The sequence below is a fragment of the Miniopterus natalensis genome, chromosome 7 (assembly GCF_054644295.1).
Source record: "Miniopterus natalensis isolate mMinNat1 chromosome 7, mMinNat1.hap1, whole genome shotgun sequence".
Classification (NCBI taxonomy): Eukaryota; Metazoa; Chordata; class Mammalia; order Chiroptera; family Miniopteridae; genus Miniopterus; species Miniopterus natalensis.
Genome location: NC_142087.1, coordinates 61,770,905 through 61,789,334, shown reverse-complemented (window position 1 = coordinate 61,789,334; position 18,430 = coordinate 61,770,905). Strand labels below are relative to the sequence as shown.

Sequence of the window (18,430 nt, the reverse complement as noted above, 5' to 3'; positions counted from 1 at the left end):
CAGGGGTGATGGTCATTCTCTTCCCAGTCATTGGTAAAATTGATGCTTGGAGGGACCTCTAGCCTGACAAATGTATGGTCTCCTGGGCACAGGGAAGGGCAAAAGACTTGGAGTCCACAACCCAAAATTTATTGGTTTTGCTATTAACTAACTATATGACTTTGGGCAAGGCCCCTCTCTGGGCCAGTCCAGTCTCATATGTACAGAAAAGGGGCAGTGGACTATTTCACCTTGGAGGCCCTTTCCAGTTCTAATCCTTTTAATTCTGAGATATCTGTTCACTTCCCTCACTGTCACTTTCCCCGGGGACTCCTGGTCAGTGTATAAATGGGAAAGGGGCAGGCGGGCTCTGGGCAGGCCTGGCACAGATGGACAGCCACTTTGTTCCCAGCTGTGCTGCACAGCAGGCCACAGCTACCCTGGCTCAGGCCGGTGCCCCGCCCCTTCTGGCATCCACTGTGGCCTCAGAGTAGCAGCTGGGACTGGATTCCAGGCTAAATATGGAGCCCCAACCTCAGGCTTCTCCCCACCTGCAGGCCCACGGCCCAGACCTCTGCGGCCATGGAGGATCGCACTGCCCGCCGCCCAGCCCACTGGAAACGCTGACCCCGAAACTCTGCACATGGGCAAAGGCCAGACGAAGGTCAGGAGGGCCAGAGCAGCAATGAACTTCCAGACAATAAAAAGCAGCAGCACAGGCCCAGGCTTGTAACAAAACACAGGAGTAAGCCTACTAGTTTAAATAACAGAGGAGAAGGTCAAGCAGTTAAGTCCAAGAGCTGTACAACTTTATTTTCCAGATGGAATGAAAACAAAAAGTTAAAAGAGAAAAATAATGTCTCTCCGAGCATTTCTCCTTCCCTAAGCCTGAAATATGGCCACATCTTAAAAGAAGGCCCATCTGACTTTAGCCCTGCATCCCTCACACACACACACAGATCCCACCACTAGCAAACTGTTAATAAAAATATAGGTCTGACAAGCAGAGCACTGAGTTTCCAACCTAAATACCAGGCAGAATCCTACCCCAAGCTGACCCAGTGTGAACCACTTCTCACAGCCCCGCTCCAGCACCACAGAATTGGATGACACCCACCACAATGTTGCAGGTTGAATAGTGTCTCCCAGAAACATATGTTGGAGTCCTAACCCCTGGTACCTGTGAAAGTGACCTTATGTGAGAGCAGGGTCTTTGCAGATGTGATTAAGTTAAGATGAGGTTGCACTGGTATAGGATGGGCCCTAAAGCCAATTACTGGTGTCCTTGTAAAAAAAAAAAAAAAGGAATTCAGATACAGAGACACACACAGGAAGAAGGGATTGGAGTGATGTATCTACCAGCCACTCACCAGAAGACTGGAAGAGCCAAGGAAGGGTCCTGTCTTAGGAACTTCAGAGGGATCATGGCCCTACTGACATCTTGATTTCAGACTCTGGCCTCCAGAACTGTGACAGAATAAAAGTCTGTTGTTCTAAGCCACCCACACTGTGATTTGTTACAGCAGCCACAAAAACTAATACACACATATGAGAGAATCCACCACAAACCCCCAGCTGTGTGACCCTGAACACACTCCTTCCCTGGGCCTTGGTTTTCTTTTTTATAAAATATAAAAAGTTGGGGCAGACAGCTCCTTCCAGGTCTGACATCCAACCACAGGTTCTCTGACCTACTAAGCCTCTGGAGGACAATGGGAGGTGGTGGTGGGAGGGGATAAACAGAGGGAAGGATGGGGACAGGCACAGGAAGGTCTTCCACAGCCCATGGGGTGCAGAAAACAGTCTGAGAAAAGGGTACCTTGATAAAAAAATAGGTCAAGTTCATTTTTGCAAGCTTACATCCTACCCCACTTGGGATGGGGTGCAGTAAAAAGATCAAAGATTCCTGGGGAGGTTCCTTCACAGGACTGAGGTTTTCCGTGTTTTAGATTTGCACCAAAATAACACGGAAGCCTGGAGGGGGAGAGACTGGAGGCAGAAGGTGCAGTGAGGAGAGAACTGTAAGAGGCCAGGCCAGAGAAGACATGGGCTTACACCAAGGTGGAGGCAGGGGGACAAAGACAAGAAAATGCAGTGAGAGTTGTGAAGGCAGTAGGAGGACACATCAGTGAGCCTGTTGTGGGAGGGGCAGAAGGGCGCTAGACTGGCAAGGAGGTGGGTAGATAGAGGAGAGGCACAGTGTGAGTCCCAGGTTTGGGCTTACAGGACTAGTCAGGTGATAGAAACATGAACCACAGCAAGGGGTGTGAAAAGGGATCTTGAGCTGGGTTAGGAGGTGCCTGAGGTCAAGGTGCCCAGGAGGCTGTAGGGTGGGAACTGGATTGGGGCCCAAGACTAGGAATGGTGTAGAGAACAGATGTGACAGTCAATGACACTCAAATGATGGCCAGGGCTACTAGAGGAGGTGAGAAGGCCCAGGAGGAGAGAAGGTAGAGAAAGGGTAGGTCTAGGGCCTTGGGAAACCCCCATCTTTGACAGGCCACAGAGAACAGGACCTGTGGGAAGAAGTGGGGAACAAGAAAAGTGTGGGGGAGAAAGGCAAGCGGTCATGGGAGCCAAAGGCAGCTAGAGTTGGAGGTAAGGGGGGAGGATCATTTGTGGGATAGGCCACTAACAACACAAAAGCAGAATGGCGGTGGAGTTGGCACACCAAGAGGGTCTTGGCAAGTTTAGGCTCATGTCACTGCTCCCCCGAAAACAGTGAGGTTTTTGAAGCCTTGCTCACTTCTGAGCTCACCAAGGAGACACATACATGGTTACTAAGGACAGAAAGAAGAAAGAGGTGAAATGACCTAAGATTTAACCACAGTTTCCCATTGTAAAATGCACCCAGGCCTTCTCATCAGTAACTTCGCAGACACAGAGGACATCCCTTCAGTAAAACAGAAGAGGAGACTGGTTATACTGAAGTATTCCTTTTTTTGGACACAATTAGAGAGTGTAACTAAGGCAGGTAGAAATTTGGTGAAATGCAAAAACCTAAGCATTACCGGACTCTGAAATGCTTTATTTTTATAAAAACCAGATGCTAAAGAAAAAATAAAGCTATGCTGTCTTAAATATGTCATATTTTCTGTGAATGAAAAGAAAAACAAGGCTAGAACTGGACTCATAGATATTTGGAGGTGAGAACAATATACGAGTTTATCTAGTTGCAGCCTCTTATTTTACAGGTGAGAAAAGTCCCTGAAAAGTTAGCTGGCTTGCCCAAAGTCACATCTTCAATCAGTAACAAAGGCAGGACTGAAGCCCATGCCTTTACCTCCCCTCGGGCCTTTGCCTGCAGCACAAGCCAAATCATGGCCAAACTAATTCAGATTCCATTCAAAATACTGTGATGCCTACGTCAGTAGTGTGGGAGGTTCAATTATAGTAAAAATTGTATTGCCTAATGGAGTTATTGATATATTTTTAAAACTGGCTCAATTCAGTTTTATAACAGTCAGAGCAGCCACAGGATATTGTAGCCTGTGCAGTTATGGCCTGAGTGGGGATGGTGGGAGGAGGGAAAGAGTGCACCTGGATGTGGGACCCAAGAAGGGCTGAAACCCATCTGTGTATGACTCAATAGGTCCTATACTTAGGAACAGAGCTGTGTCTTCCAGGGAAGGGGCGCCTTTCCTAACTCTCCCAAAGACCACTTTGGAGAAGGACCACTGGTGGGCTAGTACCACTCTGGAGTTAATTTAATTTGTTCCAGCCTCCAAGTCTAGGTAAGAATAAATTTTTTTTTTTTTTAACTGGAAAATGAAGGCATTAACCTATAAAGTAAGACCTCTAACTAAAATGAAAGAAGAGGTAAATACGTCAATAGGAAAATGGGCAAAGAGCATGAAAAGTAAATTTCCAAAGGAAGATATATAAACAGCTTACAGCTTATAAATTCCCTCCAAATCTTCAAGCTCACCAGTAATAAAAAAAATGTAAGAAAAAATGAGATATAAGCTTATACTCATCAAACTTAGAAGAGTGGGAGGGAGTACTGACACCCAGTGTTGGAGGTTCAGGTATTCTCACATTCTGCTAATAGATGTGAAAACTATTTTCTTGTGGGCGATTTGGCTCAAGTACAAAAAACCCCAAAAACCTTAAATGTATACAAAACTTAGAAATCAAAAAACCAATAAAGAAAATAACCAAAGATGTCTCTGAAATTCACTTACAAGCGTGTCTAAAGGAAAAATAAGAGCAGAGGCCACAACTCACAGACAGGTGTCCTTTAAGCCCTTAGCTCTTGGAGTCAACATGAATAACAAATAGGAGAACACAAACAAGAGTTAACCCAAAGGCAAAAACACTTGCAGGTTGTTACATATCGTTATTTTTTCCTAACTCAGCTATAGAGTCATGAAGTTGAAAAGAAAGCATGAAAAAAGAACACGTGAAACAGAAAGAGAGCATCATTGAGCAGTAGGAGTTCTCGGTGACTGGGTCATCTGCTCAAATGCTCTAAACCAATTCTGTCCCTGGGAAATGGGAAAAGATAGTCAGTGCCCTTTAGCAAAGTCTCTGGGAGCCTCTCAAAGCTAAAGTAGATTACATCTCTTGAATGTTTCACCCCTCCAAGGGACAGGATGAAAATCCCACAGCTTCATGTCTTAGAAGTGTTGACTCTTCAAAGTAAGCCTTTGAGGGTTGGCTGCCTGCCAAGTCTGCAGGGGAGCCAGTGCTGGCATCCTTCCCAGCAGGTCACCCTGAGGTGCAGGTGGAGGGGGTGTCCAGGCCATGTTTCCAGGCCACGCCCCAACCTCCAGCAATCCTACACATTGGCATTCCTCTCCCCAAGACTGTGTTACCCTTGGGAAGCCAGGGCTGGGGTTGAAAGAAGCCCAGGTCAAATGGAGCTTCCTTTAAAGGTAATTTTTTAGCTTCAACATCCAAATGATTTTTATTCTGCTCTCTATGCACTCCTCTGTTTCAGCAACAAGGCCAATTGTCTTGTATAGTCTTCAAATTCTGTTGATACTCCAAAGAGATGCACCAGTGTCATCCTGCATCTTGTTTGGCCCCTGGTATATGAAGATGTTTTGGGTTGGAGAAATTTGGCAAAAAGTCATTCCTGCTGCTCCGTGAGCCCTGCCTCATGCACAGACCCCACCCTTCCAAGGGAAACTGAGAAGAATATAAGACATACACATGGCACAAACAGGAGAGGTTGCCTCTGTCCCCCAAATAGGTGCCTCTGTCCTTACTATCCTTTCTAATTCATGTTTAGAACTACTGGTGACCTTGTGGGGTGACGGAAATAAGCATTATTTTGATCCTGGCAATGGTGACAAAGAATAAGTGTTTGTCAACATCCTTCAGGCTGTGTATATAAGATTCATGCCTTATACTGTATGTAAATTATACTTTAGTAAAGTACTGTTAATATTAAGATGAAAAAAAACATTGATAGCTATAGGAAGCATGGTCTGCAAACCAAATGGTACAGAGCCAGGTGTCTGGCCTTGGAGATTGTCAGAGATAGATAAGGGAACTGGGAGAGAGCCCAGGAGGCAACACAGTTGGGTCAAAGGCCTGCACTGAAAATCATAAGAGCAGGTCAGGACTCATCCCCACTCTGGAAGCACCTGGGCAAGACACCATCCCTCTCTGGGCCTGTTTCCTTATCTATAAATGGTTTCCAGCAGAGGATTTATGAAAACACCAATTCCAGGGCTCCATTCTGACTCTTGAATCACACACAGTGTGAGTCTGGGGAATAGGAATCTGCATTTTAAGAAGCTCCTTGGGTGATGTTCTTCTGGGGTCCAGGACCAACATTTGAGAACTGTGGACAATATGTTTAGGGAGGTTCTGACCTCCAGTGGTAAGAGTCCCTGGTTCTTTGTAGAAAGAACATTAACAGACAGCCAAGGGAAGGGTATAAATAAATAGGATGGTCAGAGTTGGGTGACATAGAAAAGCTTCCCATCTTATACTGTATCCAATTGGGAGCCTAAACCCAGACCTTAAATCTCAAAAGGGTAGCCTTCTACAGCCTGTGTACTGCTCATCCAAGAGAGTGAGCGCCGAGAGCCAGCTCATATCCCATTTGTCAAACCATGTCCCCTGATGCCGAGCTGCAGCCACCTGAGGTGGGGGAGGGGAGGAGATGCCTTCTTTAAAGTTCATCCACCAAGATAAGGGATGCCTTCTCCTAGCTCTGATGAAGGCGCTGTGTAGGTTAGTAGAGGCCCGCTCTGGAGAGACCAGGGTTAATGTTCATGTTGTTTGGACAAAGCACGTGTTTTCAGCCTGGGCTCCGTAAAGATAAGAGAAGTGACTTGATATCCAAGGCACTACCTGTCCTGCCTCTTTCCATCAGTCCCCAACTTTATGCTCCCTGTCACTTGCCCTTCCCCAGACATTACATGCCTTCTGTCCCTCCATGCTTTGATCAAGCCACTCCTGCCACCACCAAACTTCTCACTGGCCAACTACCCAGGCATTGGGGCCTTCTGCCACTTTTCCAGTCGGAAATAATCCTCCCATGAAGCTCATGTGCCCAGCGCCGAGGACGAAGCAGTAAAAGAGATAGGCATGTCCCAGGTCCTCATAGACTTTACGATATTGTTTGAAGGTGATTAAAACAATAATTACAATAAAGTGTGAGTAAGGGGAGTGTAGCATGGGGCAGTACACTGTGTGTTAATTACAAAACTGGTACAGTGCTGTCTAAAAATAGTGCAGCTCCCTTCCCTGCCAATCTACAAATCTTAGAATAATGCAACCTGAACTCAAGCTCCCTTGGGTTGGTATACTTTCACTGCTGTGATGCCGAAACATATCACACTCTAAGAACATGAAGGTACCAGGGAGCTCATTAACATTTTCTGCAGCATCGAATTCCACAGACTACCCGTTGGACAGGACTTTCTTTCCCCTGGTCCACCTCTCTGTGCTTCCTTACCTTTAGGGAGGCCTAAGAATCTCTCAGGGCCAATGCTCAGAGCACTGCTGGTTCCACCCAGGCAGGGTTGGGAGATTTCCCCAGGGCCAGGGATGGGGGTGGGGGTGGGAGTCAGACAATGGGTACAACTGGGGCTGTGCTCAGGCTCCATCCAGTCCTGCTGCCTGGCTGGAGCATTTCCTCTCTATCACTTTCTTTCTCCTCTCTTACCCACCATCACAGACATGACGTGGAAAGGCAGTGAGGGGCAAGGCCCTATACTGACCCACACTTGCCCAGCTCTAAAATAGCACAATCAATGAGATTCAACAGTGACTAATGGCCTGCTCTTTGAGAGGGTGGAGCAGAGTGACTGAGCATGGGGTCTTGAGCCATAAGACTGGAGTTTAAGTCCAGGCTCTGCCCCTCACTTCAGGCAAATCGCCTAATTCTCTAAGCCTGTTTCCTTATGTATAAAATAGGCCCAACCCCAGGGATTGTTATAAGGACAAAATGAACCTGAGTCAGGAAAACGTTTAGCACATCAACAGCTCAAATGATCATATTACCACCACTAGCACTGGTACTCCAAATGATTATATTGTTACCACCACCAGTACTTGTCCCCCACCCCCACCATCACTACCACTGCCACCGCTCACTAATCTGCTAGCCAGAGACTATGAGGTTAACAGAGTGTCCCTGTGCCGAAAGCACACAACACACGGCAGGCAGGTCAATGTGACTCTGTGCGTCTCAGAGGACCCTGAGGCAGGGGAGCAGACAGGTGTGGCAGGAGGCCTCTTCTGCTGGAGACCTCCAGTGGACTGCACAAAATCAACACCATCCCCCATGGGGCTTCCTTCATCCCCTAAGCCAGGCTTTAGGCCCTGAGGGGTCTTCCCCTAAAGGTTTTTCAATCTCCCCCTTTCCTTTTCGCTCCTACCAATGGCTTTACACCATCTGTGTTGCGTCACCTCCCTGCGCCAGCTGTCTGGACCACCAAGGCAAGCTCCTGATGGGGCCCCCTATCCTCACTAAACCTCTGCTCCCAGGTCCCAGGACTCATCCCCAAACAACCTCAAGAAGCTGTCAGTCTGTCTTTGTAAAGTCTTGTCATGGTTCTCATTGGGCAGAGGGTGCACACTCCACCTCACACTCAGGTGTCCCACCCCACACACCCAACCCTGCCTCCTGCTTCCTGGAACCCAAGTTTCATTTTGGCACCTCTCTCCTCATGGCCTCTCAGATGCCAAGTCACAAGGGAGGTCACCTGGGAGAGGAAAAGTGATATCCTCTCCCTCCTAAAAGGGTCCCTCCCCACCCAACTCCAAAACAATGTATCCTGCAGGGCCCACTACACCCACTTCAGACACAGGCCTTCCCTCCTTTGGCCCACACTGACCTCCCATTTCCCTAAAAGTCTGCAGCACTTATTGCCAAACCTTGCCCTCTGCCATGTGCCATACCTTTCCCTGAGTGGATTCCTGTATGCCATCTTTCCTCCCAGTGACAGGTGCTAACACCTTCCTAGAACCAGGTACCTATCTAGGGCTCAATGAACACTGCAGGATGGACACACACTCTAGCTTTCAAGGCCCCTCAAGCAGCAATGAGAGAGAAATGAGGTCAAGCTGTTGCTGGTTGCCTGACTCCAGGAAGCAAACCAGGTACTTGCTCTGCTCCATTTTTGCCAACAGAGAAACCATTCCCTCCCCTTGCCACCCCTTTCCATTCCTCTTATCTACTTCCCTCGGAGAGAATGCCAGTGGTCAGGGAAATGCCAGAAAGTCTGCAAGAACCCAGCGAGGAGAGGGGAGCCTTCAGATCTCACCCAGGCATGGGTAGCAGAAACGCAAAGAAAGAAACGGAAGAAAAGCTCTTGGAAGGTGGAGATAAGAAGAGGGCAGGGCCAAAATAAAACTCCCAGACCTAAGGTGTTGGCAAGAATTATTTTTGCATATACAAGGAGGAACATGTAATTCTGGACACAGGACTGATAAGTTACACAGTTCATACTGGAAGGTGGTAGATCTCAGGATTTAAAAAAAACCAAAAAACAAATTCAGGGATCAGCCTCGGTACTATGAAAACAGATTACTGCCATCTCACCTTCTCCCACTGTGAAATGGGAAATTTATGAAAATAAATATTAGAGAGCTGGTGCTGGCACGACGCTGAAGAGGGAATGTATAATGACATGCCCAAGTCATGCGATTCATTGGTAAATGGAAAGAAGTCAGCTCTTGGGCAGGACTGCAAAAGAATTGCATTTCTGGAGCAATGCAAGAGGGTGTCTTAGATGAACGAGGCGCTGATGCTTCCAGCAAGTGGGTTACTTGCTAGCCTATTCCTTCATGAATCTACGTACTACCAAGGGCTTCCTGGGGAACCCGTCAACCACTGAGGTTCAGGCCAGACCTCGGATACTCAGTGGGGTTAGGAAAGAGCGGACAGAGAGACCAGCCCGCAGTGAAGGAGAGCAGAAACCCTAACAAAGAAATCCCCATGATGGGAGAGGCAGCTTGGCACACTGGGACAGACAGAACCTGAGGATCTAGAAAGAGGGGTGGTCCAGGCAAACCAGACAATTCCTGGGAATAAAATCCTCAGCCAGAGAGGGTCCTCAAAGTGTAGGTCAAGGTCAAAACCCCAATTTTCCAGATAGTGACATTCTTGTGCCAAGGGGTCAAAGAGCCAAAAGTTGTTCACATTAGGCTCAGTTTCAGAACTCATAGAAGGAAATGGATATACAGTGAGGCGGAATTGCAGGTCCCAAGGATGTTATTGCTGAAGGCTGGTGGTCTGCTCAGGGCACCTAAGAGTGAGAATTTCTCAGCAGCCTCCACCCCCCTCCTGCGACACAAAATTCTAATGAGCAGAAACCACAATTTAGACAGAAATATCCCTGGAGTGAAGGGAGCGGGCCCCTGAGACCACCCTGTCCCTCTGTTCTAACTCTTGCTCAGCAGGTCAGAGATGTATCACTGTCCTCTTGAGGAGATTCCTCCCCCTACACACAGAACAAGGGCCCCTGAGCAAGTATTCTGCCAGAGACAACAGCCAGGGTAACCTCAGACTCCAGCCTTCTGGTAAACTGGCTACCTCTTGAATGATGGTGGAACAAGTCTTTCCAACAAGTAGCGCTGCGACAGCTGGCTATCCACATGCAAAGGAAAGAAGCTGGACCTCTACAAGAATGTTTATTCCGGACGTGGCTTTTGACACCACCTGCCTCAAAAAGTGGAGCCCTGTCACCATTCCCTGGTCCTGAGGCAGGGATACATATCAGATTCCACTTCACCCAAACTCCCTGCCTCAGGATGAGGCAGCATTTTTCTAGTCACAGCTTCCTGTAGTTTCCTCCTAACGTCTCTAACCTCAAGAGAGTCGGTCAGAATCCCCCAGGCCAGTCTGTCATGCTCAGCACCACACCAGGACACGGGGGCCCCAGGCAGGCCTGTCTCCCCCGGGGTGAATGCAGGGGAATGAGAGGGGATTGATGGTGTGCCTGCATCTGACCTATGCCTCACAGATGGCCCTCTGAGCCGACTCACCCTTCGATGGCATTCCCTGAGCAGGTACAACTATTTCTCTCCAGCAATTCCCCCCAAACCCTCTCCTGGAGGCTCCATACGCATGTTCATTCTCGTGGCCTGTGACATAACTTGTTCTAAGATCACAGATTCCACCAGAGCAGCTCTCAAGGTTCTAAGAATAATTAGCAATTTCAAGCTTTTAGAATATTAGCCCCTTGATGGAGAAGCCAGAAACAAAAGCACACAAAGACAAGCCTTGAAATTCCCCAACCTCAAGCTCAAAGTAGAACAGGAAGTTAAGAGTCTAAAAGAATTTTCAAAGGTGCACGTGAGAGACCCAGTCCTAAGGATGCCCTGCTCTTGTTTTCTCTGTTTGTGTTGTGCATGAACCCTGTACTTGGGCCTCCCCAGGACCAGGTCTCATAGGGTTTTACTGGAGACTTAGTGTCAGCGATTACAGGGTTATGCCTCAGCTGGCACAGTGAATCTGGAAGACAGAACGCTCTCCATTCCAAGGTGGCTTTTCGCCTACTGATCGTGGTGTTTGTGTTGGCTGGAGTGAAGATCCCCACAGAAAGGAGACCGGGAAAGGGAGAAGAGAGGCAATGAGGCTGGGGTGAGGATGCCGGCGAGATGCAGGGGGACAGGCAAAGGTCATCAGATCAACAGAAAGGCCCCTTTCAGAAAAGGGCCCTAGGGTACCACTAGGCCCAGCCCCCCCCAATGACTGCACAATGCTTGTGTCTTCCAAGTAAAAATGGCCAGGCTGGCAGAGAAGGGAGAACACCAGCATTAAGTGCTTCTCTCCTGGGCTGGCGGCCAGCCCAGCAAAGCCCCAAAGGCCACATGTTTGTCCTTCCAAAGGTCAGCACCGCCCCGGGCAGCCTGGGCATGAGTGACTGGACACACACACAGCTGCCAGAGGCAGGTCCACTGCTCAGCCAGCTCTCACACCAGGGCAACTGGGCGGACCTGGGTGCCCTGAATGCAGGGGCTGCTGGCCAAGGTCAGGGAGGGACAACCCACAAGCCTAACTGTTCTTCAGCAAGTTCCCTCTAGGCCGACTGTTCCACAAGGCTCGCTTCTCCAGTTCAGAACCTGCCTGGCGTGCCCTAGACCCTGAGCAAACGTTTGCTGCTCGCTCCCCAAGGTGAAAAAGCAAGACGGGCTGGGCAAAGCTCTCTCACCAACAAGCCCTGACTTCAATAGTTTCCCTCAGAAACAAAAGCCTGCTTAGGCAGCTGCTGTCCTTTACTTACTCCAGATAACCAGGGTTTGGGGCTGTGGCCACAACCCACTGCAGACATGTGCAAACAGCCTTTCTAAAGATGCAATAAAAATCTGGGCAGGGAGCTCTTGTGACAGTCCTGGAGATGTCCCTAGAGAGTAAAGGCTGACCTAGAGGCTGGGCCTCCATGGACCATCCCTGCCCTCGGTGGAGAGAGGGGGTGTCTCGGGGGGGGGGGGGGTATATGGACAAAAAAACATGCCTCTGACTGCCTGTTGGAGGTTCTTACACCTAACCTCTCAGTTCTACTCAGTGCATTGCTGTAATCCCACTGCATCATTTTTATCACCACCCTCCCCCCCGCCTCAAGGCAAAAGAAAAGTGAAAATTAATCTAATTAAAGTTGACAGTGTTCACGGTAAGAAAAATTCTGGTATTTTGCCAAGCATCTTCTCCCCTGTCAGCTTTGTGGGTAAAGGGCATGGGGTTTGGAGCCTGGCGGGCCTAAGCTCGAGTTCTGGCTCTGTCATTCAGCTGTGTCACCGCAGGGATATCTGCCAAAGGGGCAAAAGTGTCACTTGCCTTACAGAACTGCTGCAAAGATATGAGAGAAAAATGGAAAGGCTACAGAGTCCCTGGTAGAGACTAAACACTCAGCCAGTTAGCCCCTTATGCCTCACAGACTCGAGTCTTGCCTGTCAACCCAACTAGAAGTCTGCGTAGGTACATCAGGAGGAGCCAGACCTTGCTCCTGCACCCCCAGATCCTGCCCCCTGGATCCTGGAAGCTGTGTCTGGGGGTAGGGGCTCCAGGGAGGAAGGTTCCAAAACCCTGCCACACCTAGCTGCCAACCTATTTCATAGCTATTATTGTCTTACCTCATTTGGACCTGGCAGCAGCCCTGTGAGGCAGGCATGTGACTGGCTGGTATTCCTATTATCTTCAATTTAGAGATTCAGAGAGGGAGTGCGTATTGGGCTAGGTCACATGGGAAGTTACCCCAAGAACTGGGTCTCAGCCAATCCAGTGCTCTGTCTAATAAGACACCTAATGTTTATCGAGTATCTGGATATCCTACTGCATTCTCTATGCAGATGGAATAGTGTCCATGCTTCCCAGTGTGTGACTGGATGTTTAGAGGACACTAGAATGGACATTATGCCTGTTCCAGGTCTAAGCCTAAAGGCGGCCTGGCAGTTTTGGCTTTTGCGTTCTGCTGGAAGCCAGCCACCTTGAAATAAGGCCAACTACACTGAGACCACCACATTGAAAGGAAGCCCAACTTACCACACAGAGAAGAACTGAGCATCCCTGAAGAACCTGCAAATCCAGGCTCCTTAAGGCCAGGAGCCAAATATGATTTGCTTTTGACCCCTCAGTCTGCCCAGTGTCCAGCTAAGACTATCAAAGCAAAAGACTAGAAAGCACCCAAATGTCCAGAAATAGGAGATGGGTAAATAAACTAGTATATAGCCATATGACATAATGTTATATACTTAGAAAAACCAAGGAGGCTCACTATGCACTGATACAGAAGAGACCTACAGAATATTCTGTTAGGCGAAGGGAACAAGGTATAGAATAGCATTTTCAGTATGATCCGTTTGATGTAAAAAAGGGGAAAATTAGAATGTATTCCTTGTAGTGCAGGAACAAATACTGAAAGGAGAACCAAAATACTGAAAGTGCTACATTGTGGTTAGGGTTTTTAAAAAAGAGTTCTTATCTTTTATAGAGACATGCTAAATTATTTATGAATAAAAAAATATGGTATCTTGGATTTGCTTCAAATAATCCATGGATGGGGGAATGGACAACAGAAAGAACCAAGCTTGGCTGTGAAATAATAACTGAGGAAGCTGGGTGGTGGGTACACAGTGACTCATTAGATTATTCTGTCTACTTTTACACCTTTTGGAATTTTCAATAATAAAAAGTTTTTAAAATATTGTTACCTCTAGGGAAGGAGAAGGCCAAGAAAGAAGAGGGTGGTTGGAACTGAGTGAACACACGAATTGCATACTTTACAGATCTTCCTTTTAATTACTGAGGTCAAATTTACATAATATGACATTAATCATTTTAGGCATTTTAAAATATATAATTCAGTCCTAGTTAGCATACTCATATTGTTGTGTAACTACCACCTCTATCTAGTTATAAAACATTTCCATCGTACCAAAAGGAAACCCTGTACTCATTAAGAAGTCCCTCACTACTCCTCCACCCCCCAACACCCGCACCCTGCCTCCCTGCCCCTGCAAACCACCGACCTTCATTCTGTCTGTTGCTCTGGTTCCACCTATTCTGGACATTTCATATGCATAGAATCATACAACATGTGACTTGTGCCTGGCTTCTTTCACTTAGCATGCTCTCGAGGTTCACCCAAACTATAGCATGCATCAGTACCCCACTCCTTCACATGGCTGAAAAACAAAAGCTATGCCAGCTTTTGTTTATTCATTCAGTGGTCGACGGACATTTGGTTTGTTGTCAGAGAATATCTTTTTACTTTGACTTTTTTTCTACTTTATTTTTTTTAACTCTGTAAGTGTATTGCCTCTTCAAACATTTTAAAAATTAAATTTCTATTAAACAATGAATGTGGACCACCAAGAAGACAGGGTGAGGACACAGGGGGGATTCATTTAAAAAGTTAGGAGCTTTGCCAAAAAACAAACAGTGAGAAAGCATTTAAAAATATAAAAGGAAAAATGGATAATAAATTATAATTACTTGTATTTGGGGTATGTGGTTATACCATCCATTTTTTACTCCTTTTAAGTAAGAACGCAGCCCTTGAGAACCTACTTGGGGTAAAATGTTGGAGAGTGGACAGTGAGTCTGGGCTGGGTTGGGAGATGGGGCTGGACTCTGAGAGTTTCCACCCCAGGCTAAAGCCATAGCAGGGTGCGATGACATTTACTGCTGTCACAGACTGACCAAGTTCCCTGTCTCCTCGACTAAGGGGAGGGGTGGGCTTCTACTTCCTGTGCCCACCCAGAGCACTCAAAACCCAGGGAGCACTGGGCAGCTGCAGAAGTGGATGGTTTCTGAAGGATGAAGAGCAGCCCATCTTGGGACCCCAGGGAGAATTAGGAGCATTTTCCAGGGAGGTGGCTTATGGGCAGGGCAGCGAGTAGCATCCCATTCCCTGTTTTGTGCACTGGGCCTCTGGCTAATAAGTATTTTGAAGAGCCAAATCTGATGCTTTAAGACAAAAGGTCTGTAAATACTAGTTTCGGAACAAGTACTCTGGGCATGGAGTCACAAAACAGTTTTAGTTGTAGCTCTGACCCTGGTGAGTTACTTGCCCATTTTCCAGATGGAAATAATTCTTGTTCCTCCCTGTATCTTGGAATATTAGATGGGCCAGAGATAATTAGGGCTTTGAGCTCTCCTGAAGAAAGATGCCTAGAAACACAAGGGAATATTATGATCCCTGTGACCTGGGTGGGTGGAGTGGAGACTAAGAAAAGTCAGTATATATCATTGAGCTCAGAAAAGTAATCTCATCTTCTAGATTTTATCTAGAGGGAGGGCAAATATGTATAGTGTACTGTCTGTCTATAGTCTACCTATAGTCTATTGTCTCATTTGATCCTTGCCTCGAATCTGCAGGGGTAGGGTTATTCCCTTTCTGAAGATGGAGAAACTGAGGCTCAAAGATCAGTAAGTAACTTTTTAAAATAAGAAGTGGAGCCAGGTATCCAGCCAATGAACAGTCCTGCTCTTCTCTGAGATTCATCCAAATATAACATGTTTGGTCACCTGGGCTTGGTCAGCTAGGCTTGGTGCCTAATCAGAATTAGAGTTCCCCTGTGTCATTGTCTCATTCACCTGCCCCTTCAACAGCATCTCCTATGTGCAATGTGGTGCTGAGTGCTGCAGATAAAGCTGGAATGTGGAGCAAGGCTCGCAGGGAGCTGCTGGGCCTCCTCAGGTCCCTCCTGTAACAGGCTACGGCCGAGGCGGCTGGCTCCCTACAGTGTCCATTCTCCCATGCTCCCTTACTAACAGGGCCTTGGGGAATGTGCTCAGCTGAAAAACTATCTTTCCGAACCATGGCGCAGATAGGGATGATCAACGAAAACCCATCTCAGTTCCTCCTCCAGAATGAGGGTGTGATGGCTGGTACTCCAAAGACCACATTGGACCATGAAGTGACCCTGAGCCTCCTTGAGTAAAGTGGCCACTTTACTAAAGATGGTGGAGCAAAAAAGATGGAAGTGGGCTAGGTCCCATGGAACCAGTACACCAGCTCTGGCCAACCTACACCCAGGCCTCTTTCATGCAAGAGAAAAATCATCTCTGTCTAAATCACCCTGGTTATTTCTGGTCTCTGTTACTAACCAATACACATGGGTTGTTCCTTTGACTTGGCTGATATACCCTAAGTAGCAAAGGCTGCCAGGCTCTGAGTAGATCTGCATTCATATGAAGGGGCACACAGGCAGCCAGAGCCCAGAAAACCAACAGGCAGCTTGGTGTGCAGAGCAAGAAGGCCGTCCAAACCTCACCGCAGAGTCAAAGAACAAGTCCTTCTGCCTCGATGCCAACAAGGGGTCTGAATGAGTGCTCAGAGCACCACGTATAGGGAGGGGGAAGGGGTATGGCTAAGGGGTCGACTGTGTCCACCCAGTACTGTGGTCCCTCCAGCCAATGAATCTATTGTAGGGTCTCTTATCCCAAAGTGTGCCTCAAAATCCTGGGACAAGTTCTGCTTACTCACCTCCACCTGTGTGGCCTTCACACTCTAGCCACTACTCAACTCTCCAACCCCATTCCTTACCTCCCTCCACTCTCCTCAAAGTCTGTGTCCTTAGATATACCTGAATGTCCCCCACCCATGCACATTCTCACCACCTGGTTCTCACATATAATGTTCCGTCTGCCTTAAACACTCCTCTCCCCACCTCCTGGCCAGACTGAGTCCCCTACATCCTTTGGTTCAGCTCTCAACTTACTCATCACTTCCCTGACTCCTGGGCCAGGCTCCACCAGGGCCTTGCACAGTGCCCTGGGCTTCTCCTTCCACTTGGTGTGAGAATGTCCATCTCCTCCACTAGTGTGTGCATCCCTCAGAGCAGGGGCTTTTCAGAACTGCACTGGAAGGCCCTCTGCCCCAAGGAGACTGCCCTGTGGCCCTCAGTACACAGCACAGTTCCCAACACTCAGCAGGTTCTTAACATTAACAGTGGAAACAGGTCTCAGAACCTAAATCCAACCAGCAACGGGCTTTATTAAACCCTGCTTTCCTCTGTCCTTCATGACAAGTGTTCCTCCCAATAATTGGTGGCTTTATGCTCTAAAAATCATGACACTCTTCCCTGCAAATGGATCAGTCACACGTGCTTTTCCTGGTTATACTCACTTTCTCATCTTGGGGGGCAGGTAAGGGCCTCTCCCTCCTTCCCAGGATCTGGGAAAGTGCTCCACTTTAGGGAGGACCGGAAGTTAATCAATCAGCTTGGCCACGTTTGCAGCTCTGGTAAGAGTAAAGTGCGTGCAGGTTGAAATCGCTACCATGAGGTTTGGACAACACTCAGTATTCTTTTGTCTATGCCTCTCTGCCCTTTAAACTGACAGAGGACCAGCATGACTGCCCCCAAGTGATCATGGAGGTCAAGCAAGACTAGGAAGGGTTGCTGCCGGCATAGATCCAATGCTGGCTCCTCGGACAGCAGGAAAGATGCCTCAGCCCCAGGCAGGGGCCAGGCTGTCAGTGCTGCCCTCCCCCAAGACTGGTCAGATTCTGGCGAACATTTACTTAGATCAGAAGGCACTGGAGACCCATGGGTGCCTCAGCTGCTTTAATTTTCAACTGTGGTTGTGGGAACTGAACTTTGGAGGAGGAAAGTTCAGCAAAATTTTAATTACAGGCTACCTCTCCTGCTTTTAATGGCTAGGCACTACTTTAATCACATGGTGTTAAATCAAATCACTTTTTAAGTATACTAGTGAGGTTGGGTATTTAAGGGAAACCTGGTATGAAATCTTTTATAAAGCAAGTTCATTGAACTTTTTGGAAGTTCAGGGTTTTTTGTTTGTTTGTTTTTGAAGTTCATATTTAAGTGAATCTAATTCAGGTTTGCTGGCTGCACTATATCAACATCATTCAGTCGGCTTTGTTTGCCTTGCCACGTTTCTCAGTATCTCAGGGGGAGGGGCCCACCTCCCCCATGTCGAGTCTATGAGGAATTTTATAGCCCTCCCCTTTTCCTCCAGGAAAGTGCCTTTCTACTCAAACTGTGCATACTCGGGAGATTCTTTAAGAATGTGTTAGGGGTTCATTGTGTACCCTCTTCCCAACTCATATGCTGAGGTCCTAACTCCCAGTACCTCAGAATGTGACTGCATTTCCAGACTGTCCCTTTAAAGAGGTGATTAAGGAAAAATGAGGTCACTAGGGTGGGCCCTCATCCAATGTGACTGGTCCCTTATAAGAAGAGGCAATTAGGACACAGATACACAGGGAAAAGTCCGTGGGAGGACAGAGGGAGAAGACGGCCATCTGTAAGGACAGAGGCCTGAGGAGAAACCAAACCTGCGGACACCTTACCTGCCGACACCTAGTCTCCAGATTCGTGAGAAAATGGATCTTTGCTGTTTATGTCCCCCAGTCTTTGGCACTTTGTCATGGCAGCCTGAGCAGACTAATACTGAGGAGAGCCAGTCAGTGTTCTGATGAGCTGTGTGACCTGCTGCCAGGGCTCTAGCTCTTGCTCAGAGTCCCATCAGCTTTCTTCCTCAGTGGGTGGTCTAAGGATTAAATGCAAACGATGG

The 18,430-nt window shown here is 47.7% G+C and overlaps 1 protein-coding gene across 1 annotated transcript in view; it reads right to left on the bottom strand.

Moving 5' to 3' along the window:
• CTIF (cap binding complex dependent translation initiation factor) overlaps positions 1–18,430 on the bottom strand; it is a 221,535-nt gene extending 203,105 nt beyond the window's left edge. The window contains exon 1 of the mRNA XM_087818617.1: positions 18,207–18,430. The gene's annotated coding sequence lies outside the window, so the exon portion shown is untranslated. The remainder of the gene's footprint in view (positions 1–18,206) is intronic.